The sequence below is a fragment of the Lutra lutra genome, chromosome 1 (genome assembly GCF_902655055.1).
Source record: "Lutra lutra chromosome 1, mLutLut1.2, whole genome shotgun sequence".
Taxonomy (NCBI): domain Eukaryota; kingdom Metazoa; phylum Chordata; class Mammalia; order Carnivora; family Mustelidae; genus Lutra; species Lutra lutra.
This window is the reverse complement of record NC_062278.1, coordinates 131,801,233-131,814,113: the sequence shown is the minus strand read 5'-3', so window position 1 is coordinate 131,814,113 and position 12,881 is coordinate 131,801,233. Positions and strand designations below refer to the sequence as shown.

The following is a 12,881-nucleotide window of genomic DNA, read 5'->3' as shown; positions in this document are numbered from 1 at the left end:
GTTGTGCTAGGTTCAGTGTATTGGCTGTAACTCTGAATTTTGTACTAAGCCATCTCTGATACAGACACTGTGATAAGCAATGTGTAAGACTGCTAAAGGGGTTTTACTTCTGGAATTGATAACCCAGAGAGGCCCAGGACACACTGAAAGGTGAAGTTTTCTCTAAGTTGCAGTTTGATCATCTTGATGAATAGGGTAGAAAACTGGTTGAAGCCTTGTCATACCACCTGGTCAGTCTAGAGCTGAGGAAGAAGGTTTTGGGGGATTTAGCACTTAGGCATTTTAATCACCTTGGTACACACTACTGGCTAGGTAATATGAACTTGATTATGCTGAAGAACAAAGGTTCTGGCTGGCAGGTCTGAACAGATTTAGCGTTAGGTCAAGTTCTGAGAGATGGCAGAGGCAATGGACTTCCTGACTTCTACACGCTGGCATTACAGACAGAAGGATGTCTGGGCAATTTTAAAGATTCCTAAGTTAGGTTATTTTACAACCTTCCTCACATGCCTGAATTGTTCAAGATGTTGAGAGGGATATCTCCCTGCATGTTTTTCCTATATGTTTCTTCCTGAGCTTGCTTGTATAGTTTTATGACAGAATGTAAATTTGGCAGAAGGCAAAAATTTCTTACATAGCTTTCTGACCGAGGGTCTAGCACAGTGCCACTGAGACACGAATGCTAAATACTTCAGAATGAAAGTAAACTTAGTGTTCTCTACAACTTCTAGTTCCCACATTCCAACCATCAAGTTGGCAGAGATTACTGCCCCATAAACTAGCGGTAGGGTACGCACTTTCCCTCAGCCGGTGGCCCAGAAACCCCATGTTTACTCAGTCCCTGGAATGCTTTCCATCACCGAAGGAAGGAAAAGAAAAGATCATGAAACTTTTAGATAACATAGAACAAGGGCTAAACCATTTTCTGACAGGTGCCCTTAAAATCTTGCTACTCAAAGCGTGGTCTCCGGATGAGGAGAATCATCACCATCTGGAGCTTGTTAGAGAGGCAGAATCTCGGGTTTCCATTCCAGATTTACTGGATCAGAATACTCCTTTTAACAAGATACCCAGGTGATTGCCATTAATATTTAGAATTTCAAATCTCAATAGACGTATTTATTCATTCATTGAGCAAAAACAGCTCTGGAAAACAGATTCAGCCCTTTGTGCCCGCTTCGCACTGGCTCGGCTCGGTAGCAACCGAACCCCCAGGGACATCGGAGCGGGTGCTGCCGAGGGCAATTTGGTGATTGGCTGGTCAGACCACGTGACCGGCGCCGGGCCTCTCTTGTTACCGGATTGGCTCTCGTGGATTCTGACGGACAGGGCTGGGGCGGGTCGGAGCCCGGACGGAGAGGCGCGCGCGGGGGCGCGAAGCCACGAGAGCGCGAGTGCGCGTGCGCGAGCGGCGGGGCTTTCTCCGGAGCCGTCGGAGGGAGCCGGAGCGCTTCTCCTGAGGTAAGCGCCTCTGCGGGGCTGCCGCCTGCCCCTAGCGCGGCTGGTGGGGACTAGCCGGTTGGGCAGGGCTGGGTAGGGCAAAGGGGGAAGTCTGGGGTTCGCCCCGGGAGCTCTGCTTCGGGAAGGATGCAGACTCGCACTCAGCCACCCTGGTTGGGTGCCTCGGTTTCCCTTTTCCTAGCCTCTAAACGCACCTTCCTATCCTCACCACGGTGACGAGTCCGCCCGAAGGGAGTTGCCCATCTGGCAGCCTCGTCTCTGCCTTTGTTTCCCGCCTGGAGGGATGCTGGTATCGGCCCTCTCCTCAGGTAAAGGGTAAGCGTGGTGTGGCGGGGACATCCGTGGACTCCAGATCTGGGCTGGGGTCTGGGAGAGGATGGCTTTAATGCAGTGGGACCTGTCACATGTGAGAAGGAAGGGGAAAAAAATGTGTCACTTTAGCCAAGCCGCGGGACTCGAACTAATCCGGCGGCGAGCGATGCCGAATTCCTAGCGCAGCTGTGCGGGCGGGGGAGGGGGGCACAACCGGTGGACCGAGCCCAAGTGTTGCCGGTAGAAGGCTTCTCCGGACCTGCACGGGAGCTCTCACCCCAGAGTTACATCGATACTGACGGCTTTTAGCCTGCCGAGGGAGTCCAGATTTTCGTTAGGAGGTGAAAAAAAATTTTTTTAAGCAGTTGGGCACTGGTCTAAAGGAGCAGATCTAAATGAGAGGCTACAATAAGGAATTACAGTTAACAGCGAAACCGATGACTGGTAAATTGTGAGGAGGGAAATGCCTGCAGTGAGCTGCAGACCAGATCGTCACACAGATTCTCCTTCAAGAAGATAGGGGTTTAGGGGTGTCAGTGGGGGTGGGGTGGCCGTTATATCTGTAAACTGAGGTCTTCTGAGCTGCCGAAGAGAGTAATTATTTTGAGCCTGTTAATGGCCTGTAGGGAGGAAGGAAGGCGTGGTGTAAATTAACACCTATTCAGACTCCCTTAATTCTTCGAAAAGTGCTTGTTTAAAGACCATTTGGATGCCAAAAACGGTTTGTGTGTTGGGGATGGACGATGTCTCCTTTAAGTCATAGTATAAAAAGGGAAGTTGTGTACAAGACCTCTGCTTTTCTTCTCCATTTCCCTAGACCTATAATAGCAAGGGCATACTGTATATCTTATAATAAAATGTTAAAAGTCCCTTCAGTTTTCCACTAATTTGTTGCATGTATCTGGTAGTTTACTTGGTAAGAAATGGTTTGTCTGTCATTAGGAAGATTTTACCATATGCTGGAGTTTCACTGTAATCTATTTAGAACTTATTCTGGTGTGAGATGGAGAAGAATCTTTCTGATTCCTTTGGAGACCTGCTGATACTCTTTCAAAGCCCTTTCATTACTCTTACCTTCCCACATACAAAGTTTCATTTCCTTAGGAAACAATGTGATTTTTCAAACATTCAAGGCACACCTCATGCCTATGAAATGCCTACCCTTGCTAAGAAATCAGTTTACTTGACAAAACAAATTGAAGAAGGAACACTTAAATTCGTTAGGGGAATCAGAACATTTATCAGCTGTAGCAAATCAACTTTTTGATGGTTTTCTGATGTGAATGAAAGTAAAGTTGCTGCAAAGCTTTTGGGAATGTAACAAATGACCCTATTAAAGTGAATATAGATTGTTACCCCATAGATTGGAATGTAAAGTAAATTAGTGGGAATAATTCAATTTACCAATGATTGTTTTTTAAGATGGCATGTGATGGAGGGAAGGAGAAGGAATTCTGATGGTGGGGTAGGTGGTATAGTTTGAAAAGATACGCTTTTATGTTTAGAAAAATGTCATTTTAATATAAATTATGTAAAGGTCATAGTACATTTATGTTTAGCCTTTGGAAGAGAGAGAGGTTTTAAATTTATAGGTTTATACAGGGGAAAAGCGAAAGATTGGCTGGCTTAATTCATCTTGAGGGAAGCAGTGTACCTCAGTGACCGACAAGACAAGGTTTTATTTTCTGGTTCAGTGAAAGCCCACTAGTGCTGCTTTCGAAACAACAAGGAAATCATTTCCTTTCTGTCATTTCTGTCCTCTGGGTCAGGAACAGGGAGGATGGAGAGTAAATGAAAGAGATTAGAGTCCGACCTGCATACCTAAGCAATAGTGTCCTTTGAGCGGGATCTGTGTCACATTGTGTAAATATAAGAGCCTTCACATTGAGATGGGTCTGAGCACCTTCCCTAAATGCATGCTATAAGATAAAGCTGGATAATGCTGCCACAGGTGGGGGCATGGGTGAGATCATCTGATACAGAAGTACTGGGGGAAGAGGAGAGCCAGGAAATGTTTAATTCAGTGAGGTTCTGCTGCTTGCCTTTGGAGACTTAAGGAGGCATTTCCAGGCAGAGCTCATTATTGGCTAGCCTGGTTGGGCTTTGTATGGCTTCCATAGGAGCTGCCCTTCATGTGGAGACTCCTGCGGAGGTTCCGTTTCTCAGGTTGTAAGCATCAGTTATGTTTGTTATATGCTCTAGAAAAGAAAGGCTCACAAAGACACAATCTAGCCTGCCATTCTTCCCGTCTTTGGCTCCTGTCACCCACAGGCTTCCAGAAATAAGTTGTGCCCTCCCTACCAGTAGATGGCACTGCTGTCTCTGAAATTCCTGGAGGAGATGAAACAGAGCTGGCAAAGCAGTGGTGTGTAGCCTCCAGATTTAGAAGGGCTATCAACTCTCCCTCCCCCCACCAAAAAAGGTTCTAAAAGCCAGAACTGTTTATATTAGGTAGAAATAATATGTGTTGGGGGGTTGAGGAATGGGTACAATTACTTTCCTGGTTGCGTATAGGGGGAAAAGGCAGAGGGTAAACTGACAAGCATTATATCATAGGTTTTTAAAAGCTCTTGGGATACATGTTGTTTAATTGAACATGAGGTTGAAATCCTGATTTAATCATAATTCACAACAATTTCATAGTTCTAATTCTTTGCACGTAAAGCTAGTCTACACATGACAGGACTACGGAAATATACGTGTGACTTTTAAACCCGATAAATATCCAGTAATTACATGCTCTGAAGGTAGTGGTGAGAGTCCTAGTAAAAGTAGTGCCTGTTGTTACTGTACTGCAGGGCTGTCCAGATAGGTCCAAGTTATTCTGAATCTGTTTCTTCTAAAACTTGGAAATTACCAAGAAGTATTTTAAGGTTTTCTTAGCTAATGCAGTCCTTTCAAGATTATGGTATTTAAAGTCTTGAATTTTGGTTTTATTAAGTTTGCTAGCCAGAGTTTACTTATCTATTACCCTCTTTTGGGATAGCTGTTCTTTCTTTGTTATTGACTGTTTTTTGAGATGGAATTTGTAGCCCCAGTATTTGAAGGTGAGTGCTGTTGCCAGTGAAGTTACAATGTATATGAGAACCTCAGTTTTGACCCTGCCTGAGCTAGAGGATGCTGCCTCTGGGTGTCATTACCCCAGTCACCTGCTTCCTCGTGCAGTTCACTCTCTATGGCTCAGCTTATTCGAGGTTTATTTCTGTCTCCAAGAGAACTGATGAGCTGGTTTTTTACTACCAATGCCGAATCCTAAAATCCTGCTGGTGCTAGATGGCAGTAGTTACCACAGTCCATTAATATCACCTCATTATGTGACCTCAAATAAATCTTTGCCTTTCTGAAACTCTATTTTCTTGCCTCATCACTGGGATTGCTAACGTGATACATGTCTATTAAAATTCGTTCAAGTCTTATTCTGTGGCAGGGTGACTCTTGTATTTCTGAAGCCTCTGAAAAATTCTCATCTAGAAGGCAATTTCATACTGTGAGCCTAGGGCAAAAAGAAATCTCAATTTCTTTTCAGAGAAATGATTATGTATTGTCTTAAAATCCTAATAATTCAGAGTTGGAAGAAACCCTATAGGTGGTTTAACTCAACTTTTTAATTTTATAGGCAGTTTCAACTCAGAACTGACTGATTGACCGAGCTAACAGAACTAGTTAGTAGAGAACTTGTTAGAGAACTAGGACCCAAGCTCCTACTCCTCTCCATCTTTCCTCCTTCAATGCTGCCTTTCTCCACTTGCCATCAAGACTCAGAATATGCTGTGTCTATAGGTCTGGGGCCAAAGAAAATTCTGAGTAATTCCTTAATGTATCATTTTAAAGCCACAGCACGAATAATGTTGAGTTTGGCTAGAGATTCAAGGTCAGGCTTTTCTTTGCAGCTTGTTCTTCACTGACTGATCCTGCACACAATTTTTTATGTACATCTTAGGGTTTTAAAACTTTTTGGATACTGTTTCCTAGAAGAAAAATAAAACTTTCATTATCCTAGAAGTGTCCCTTACCAATGAGATGTTCTTATATTAGGTTCATGGAACTCTGAGTGCTGCATGGAAAGATGTCTATATAATAGGCTTCTTTTGTAATCCTATAACATTTAACACATTATTCTGAGGAGGAGTTTCTTCGACTTCAACAGACTGCCAAAGCTGGGTGGGGGGTGGTGAGGGAAGTAGAATTCATGGCACAAAAATAGGGTAGAAATTCTAGAGTCTAGAGTAGGTTGTGGAAAATTGCCAGGATGGGAGAGTTTTTGAGGAGCCGAAGACACTATAGTGCATGAGGGTTGGGGGTAGAGTATAGAAGTAAAACTATGAAAGTTCTTAGAACCTTTTACCTTTATTAAAATGTTTAAAATTGCTCACTAAAGGAAGATGCTAATAGTATTTTATTCATTTTAAATTAATAATGGATGTGCAAATATTGATTTCCATTTATCATTGCTTGCCCAGTAAGTACTCCCTCATGATTTCACCAAAAACACTTCCATATTCATGTTCCTTCATTGAAGAGGACATGCATTGTAAGAGCCTCCTTTCTTCACCAATCTGCTTTGATTTCCAGATAGTTAGTGCTTTTCTGACTTGTGATTTGGGGGGTTGACTCCTGTGTTTCACTTCTGAGGTCCTTCATTGCAGTGTTTTTTACTGTAAGCTCCTAGGACTCACCATGATCTGAGATGCAAAAATAGCATACATGTCAGGGATAAAAATCTTGAGGTTCTTTTCTTTGTCCTCAAGATTTATCATAGAAACTTCTGCTTCTTGGTTAATTTTCTTTTTCTTTTTCTTTTCTTTTCTTTTTTTTTTTTTTTTTTGAGGTTCTTTTCTTTGTCCTCAGGATTTATCATAGAAACTTCTGCTTCTTAGTTATTTTCTTTTTCTTTTTATTTTTTAAAGATTATTTATTTATTTATTTGACACACAGAGAGAGAGAGAGATCACAAGTATGCAGAGAGGCAGGCAGAGAGAGAGAGGGGAAGCAGGCTCCCCGCCGAGCAGAGAGCCCTATGTGGGGCTTGATCCCAGGACCCTGGGATCATGACCTGAGCTGAAGGCAGAGGCTTTAACCCACTGAGCTACCCAGGCACCCTCTTTTTCTTTTTCTAATTGTCCCCCAAATAGTAGTAACTCAAAGTTTTTATATATTGAAAATATTTTTGGTTTTGCCAGAGCATATACAGAAGTTAATTTATGTTCAAGTCCTGTTTTGGACATGTGAAACACAACTTTGGTGGCAATCACTACATTATGAAGAACATCTGCTTAAAAATCTCCTGATGTCTTTTTTGTGTCACCTTTGGTACCATAGTGACCCAAACTGGTGAATGCTATCTTCTGGTTCCTTTTGGGTATGGGCCAGATTAGTATTTGTTCTTCCTTTAACAGAAGAAAATTACCCTTTTCAGAAGGCTGTCAGTTGAGTTTAGCAGAAAAGTCAAAATTTCTGCATTCTATTCCAGTACACTAATTTATTGTGAGATTTTGGGGGCATTATTGGCATCTCTGAGTTTATATCTTTGTCTAGAAAATAAGAGAGAAGAGTGACCAAGACTTAAATTCTTTCCATTTCTAGAAATCTGACTATATGAAATTTTATATGGTACCTAGACTATTTCCTAAAAGTGCTAGCTAGTTGGGAATTATAATCAAATTTGGTGCCAAGATAATTCTTTATATCTGAAAATTACTTTCTGGTTTACAAAAATATTCTCTATTTCCTTTTTAATGTGTGGTCAGAGAACAGTAGTATTGGTATCATCTGGGAGCTTGTGAGAAACGCAGAGTCTCAGGCTTCACTCAGGATCTACTGAATTAGAATGCATCTCATCAAGATTTCCAGGTGCTGTGTGTGCACCTTAAAGTCTAGAAGTGCTGCTTAGTCTCATTTGGAGTTTCACATTAACCTTGTGAGGGAAGAGGTATTTTACAGATAAAAAATCAGGGAACAGAGATTTATTTGTTAAGTAATTAAGTCAAGGTTATTGTGCTACTGTCTTACCCAGAATGTTTTATCAAATATAATGTTGTCATCTTGGTTGGTCTGGAGCAGCCTTGTATGATAGATAATAACTATTAGCTGCCCAGCAGCACATGGTCTTAGGTGTGGCTGTGTTACTCATTCTAGCCAATAAAATGTGAGTGGAAGTGGAAGGGTGTTGCAAGCCACTTCCAGAAAAAAAACACACAGGGAATACCATGTGAGTTTCCATGCTGTTTTCCACTTCTGGCTGGTTGGAATGGAGAAGATTCCTAGGGCAAGTTTAGAAATCAAGTTTTAAGAAAGGTGGCAAAACTTACGTTAGCCTGGGTACCTGGATCACTGTGTCAGTGAGGGCCGCTCCACTGACTGACCCAACCTGTTTACCTGTTCAGTATGTATATGGGAGCCAGAAATAAACTTTTGTTGAGCTTGAGCCATTATATGTGTTTGGGTCTATGTGTCAAGCACAGAGACCACACAAATTCACTTGAGCAGTGCCTCTGGACTTCAAGTTGTGGGTCTTCATTTATTTATTTTTTTGGCAGTTGGTGATCGGTCAGTGGTGGTCCAACATGCAGAAGTGAGTGAGTGGTGAAAAGCAGCAGAGCTGATGGGTCATGAGGATGTAAGTGCGTTGGAAGTCTCTCACACCCTTTACTCCAGGGTAAGTCAAAGGCATTCTCTGCCATTGTTTTCTGGTTTTACTAAGTCCTAGAGGCTCTTGCCTCACTAGCCTGTTAGAGTCAGTGCAATGAAGTTGTCTTTTAAAGTTTCCCAAAGCCTTTATTGATTCAACTTAGAGACACCATACTAATTAACAATTTTGAAGAGAAAATTCATCAAAGTGATGGGATGGAAACTCTGCATGGAAATCTCAACAGAGGACTTTTCAGTGAATTTGAATGGGTTTGATTTACACAGAGGAGCTGGTTGACTTTTCTGACATTATGAGTAGAGAAGGGAATAAGGCCTAACTGCATTTTTCCTGTAGCCATTTCTTACTGTTAGCTCTGTTGGCATATATTCCCCTCTCCCAGCATCTTCCTATTCCATGGCTTACTTTGCCTAACTTTTCCTTCATTAATCATTTAGATTTTTTTTCCAGGGAGGAAACAGCTTACTAGAGAGTTGATTCCCATTTTGGTGGATAATAATAGTAGCAAACATGATTCTGCCTGTTCCATTTTATTTTATCTAGTGTCACTGGAAGCTACATGTCTGTTCACTCCTGTCTATTTGGTATAATGAATGTGGGCACTGGGAGCATTATAATCAAAGCTGGCTTTGGATTTTCAGTGCTGAAGATTTTTGAGACCAGAGGGAGAAATTTACTATTTGGAATGCACTTGTCAGAATGCAAGTAGAGGTCCAGGAAGGATGGGTTGAAAGGACATCATAACCTTTCTGAGCTTCCTGGCTTTAAGAGCTTAAACTGAAATCAGACTCCTTGAAGAGAAAATTATATTTAATATGGATCTAAATAGAGCTAAGGATGGTTAGGAAAGAGAGAGGTTAAAAAAAATGGTACTCAGCTGAAAAGCTGGATGGAGGGTTTTAAGCATCTCAGTTCAGTATTGTGGAGCCCTTGGCAGATAATGTCCCATTACCCAGGCTCATACAGAAGGCACCCAGAAAGGCTGATGTCCTTCAGTGCCTCACATGGCTCAGTAATGAGTACAATTTACTGAACGAAATAGACAATTAGGGACTGTAGATCTCTGGAGATTCCCATAAGCATACATCATTACTGCTCTGGAGTGATGCACATGCTTAGAGACAAGCAAAGCAGAGAAAAGGCAGCTGCAAAGCTCACGAACAACTGAAGAGTCCGGGTAAGCAGCCAGATACAGATCATAGCTCAGGGCCTGGAGGTTGCTAGTGCAGGGACCTGGTATTTGCTAGGTTTTCTCATTAAAGGAAAGAAGGTAGCCTTTGCTAGCTGTCCTCATTTTCCTCTATGACTCCCATATATTTTGTATGTTTAAAGTAACTAAAAAGTATAGAATGCCAGAAATAGCACTTGATTGCCATGTTTCTGTGTAAATACTATACAAGGATCAAACTGTAGAGGGAGCCATTCTTTATTGATTAGGGGGCGAAAGAAAGTCATGCTAGATTTCCCAGAGGAGCAGGGGTTCTCATTCTTGGCACTGTTGGCATTCTGAGCCAGGCAGTTCTTTGTGGGGGGGCTGTCCTCTGCACTGTCGCCTGTTTGGCAGGGTCCTTGGCTTCTACCCTTTAGATTCCAGTAGTATTCCCCACAGTTAAAAATGTCTCTGGGGGCAGAGACAAACCACCCATTGTCCCCTGGGGGCAGGAAATTGCCTGATTGAGAACCACTGCTAAAGTAATACACTGAAGGGATTAAATTTTGCTGAGTTTTTCTGGGACTGTATTTTAACCATTTAGCCTCATTTTGTTAGCTTCCCTACCTGCAAATGGGACACAGAATTAATAACTCTGTACCTAAGGAAGTGATGTACATAGTACTGTATGACCACATGGGGGCTCTATAAAGGTTAAGAAACATCTGTCTTCCCAAATTTCCAGGTCTGAAGGACACCTGTTGTGCAGGTATTAGCTGAGGAATATTGGGAGTTTGAAGAAGGGCAAATGATTAGTGGTAGGGGAAATAATGAACAGTACTGGATTCTGATTTTATCTGAAAGCTTCATGTCCTATTCATTGCAGCAAAATATTCTGAATGAAGGCTTTCTTCTGGGAAGTTAAGAGGGAGTGAAGGAGGCAGAAAGGTTATTGAGAAGAAAAGTGAAGGAAATTGCTTTTTTAGAAAGTTTAAATTTAAATATAGTTGACACAGAATGTTGTGTTAGTTTCAGGTGTACAACATACTGATTCAATTTCTTTATGTTCTGCTATGCTCACCACAAATGTAGCTCCCATCTGTCACCATACAATGCTATTACTAGATCATTGACTATATTCCCTATGCTGTGCCTTTTATTCCTGTGACTTATTCCATAGCTAGAAGGCTGTACCTCCCTCTTCCCTTCACCCATTTATGCCCATCCAACCACCTCCCTCGCCTCTGGCAGTTTGTTCTCTTTGTTTATAGGTCTGGTTCTGCTTTGTTTATTCATTTGTTTTGTTTTTTAGATTTCACATATGAGTGAAATCATAGGGTATTTGTCTTTCTTAGTCTGACTTATTTTCCTCAACATAGATTAATCCATGTTGTCATGAGTGGCAAGATTTCATTTTTTTTATGGCTGTGTGATATTCCCGTGTGTGTGTGTGTGTGTGTGTGTGTGTACATACCACATCTAAGAAATTGTTTTTGAGGGGGTAATCTCTTAATGTTAAAGTGACTGATGTGTAAGTATACCAAAGAACATAAGTAATCCTCAAAGGAAATACAAATCAAAACCATGATGCGATATCACCTCACATCTGCCAAAATGTCTAAAATTAATAACTCAGAAAACAGCCATGTCTATGAGGATGTGGAGAAAGGGGACCCCTTTTGCAAACTGGTGCAGCCACTCTGGAAAATAGTATGGAAAGTCCTCAAAACATTAAAAATAGAACTGCCCTACGACCCAGCAATTGTACTACTAGGTATCTATCCAAAGGATACAAAAATGATGATGCAGCAGGCACATGTACCCCAATGTTTATAGCAGCACTATCAACAACAGCCAAATTATGGAAAAAGCCCAAATGTCCGTTGGCTGACGAATAGATGAGAAAGATGTGATATATATGTATGATGGAATATTATGCAGCCATCAAAAAGAATGAAATTTTGCCTTTTGTAACAATGTGGGCGGAACTAGAGTGTATTATGCTGAGCAAAGTAAGTCAGACAAATACCATATGATTCACTTATGTGAAGTTTAAGAAACAAAACAGATGAGCATAGGGGAAGGGAAGGACAAGTAAGATTAAAAAAACAGAGGGAGATAAAGCATAAAAGACTTTTAAGTAGAGAACAAACTGAGGGTTACTGGAGGAGAGATGTCTGGGAGGATGGGATAAATGGGTGATGGTCATTAAGGAGGGCACTTGTGATGAGCCCTGAGTGTACACATAAGTGATGACTCACTGTGTGTGTGTGTATTTATATTTACATTTATATTTTAAGATTTTATTCATTCACTTGACAGAGTGAGAGAGCATAGGCAGGGAGAGCAGCAGAGGGAGAGGGAGAAGCAGGTTCCCTACTGAGGAGGGAGCCCCATGCAGGGCTCTATCCCAGGACCCTGAGATCATGACCTAGACCAAAGGCAGATGCTTAACCAGCTGAGCCATCCAGGAACTCCTGAATCACTATATTTTATTCCTGAAACCAATACTACACTATATGTCAGCTAATTTGAATTTAAATTGACAAAAAAAGTAACTCTCAAAAAAAATCTATCCTCCCAATTGACTGCTGATCCTAGAACAATTTTGCTGGTAATACAATACACAAGAATGTTTGGAGAAACATTTTTATTCTAGAACCTTTTTATTTCTGTTTCTTCTTTGGGAGTACAGAAAGGGTTTATCTTTAATCGTATGCCTTTTGAGTGATAGATAAAAGGTTCTAATATAACATGTTCTTTTGTTAATTCTAGAACTCTTGTTGAAATGGTGAAAGAGGCAGTAACCCTCACCTAGACCTGAAGCAATTACATTATTCTAACAGAAAGCCTTATTTTGACTCTAAGATAGGGTCAGTGCAGGAATTAGGGGTAGACTGTCCTGGCAGCTTTGAGTTCAGCCTTGCTGTGTTTCTGGTCCCTGTAATTGTTAGACACCACAGAATTTACAACAAGTAAGACCTTCAGGTGATTCTGATGGATGCTTAAATTTGAAAAACACTGTTCTTGTCGTTTCTGATGTTGTGAAATCTTATGAATTGTGTCTGTGTGGCAGGGAGGACACCAAGAAAGTATTTTTCCAGGTGGTCAGAAGATATGTAAGATTTTTTTGTGTGTGTGATAACCTCTTAGATCATTTTCCCAAATCATGGTCTAAGCCTTTTCCTGCCTTGTTCAATATAGTAGCCACTAACCTCATGTATTTATTTTTATTTAATTAACATTAAACTAGAAATTCAGTCCTTCATTTGCACTAGCCACATTTCAAGTGCTTCATTGCCACATGTAGTT

At 41.3% G+C, this 12,881-nt stretch overlaps 1 protein-coding gene across 11 annotated transcripts in view; it reads left to right on the top strand.

The window, feature by feature from the left end:
• The first annotated feature begins 1,335 nt into the window (after nucleotides 1–1,335).
• The window catches only part of TMEM108 (transmembrane protein 108), a 377,903-nt gene continuing 366,357 nt past the window's right edge, over nucleotides 1,336–12,881 (top strand). For 9 of the 11 annotated variants that reach the window (XM_047736889.1, XM_047736836.1, XM_047736861.1 and 6 more), the window contains exons 1-2: nucleotides 1,336–1,461; nucleotides 8,310–8,428. The gene's annotated coding sequence lies outside the window, so the exon portion shown is untranslated. Of the gene's footprint in view, nucleotides 1,462–1,508; nucleotides 1,777–8,309; nucleotides 8,429–12,881 lie in introns of those variants that run through there. The other 2 variants (XM_047736805.1, XM_047736815.1) reach the window with 2 other exon arrangements.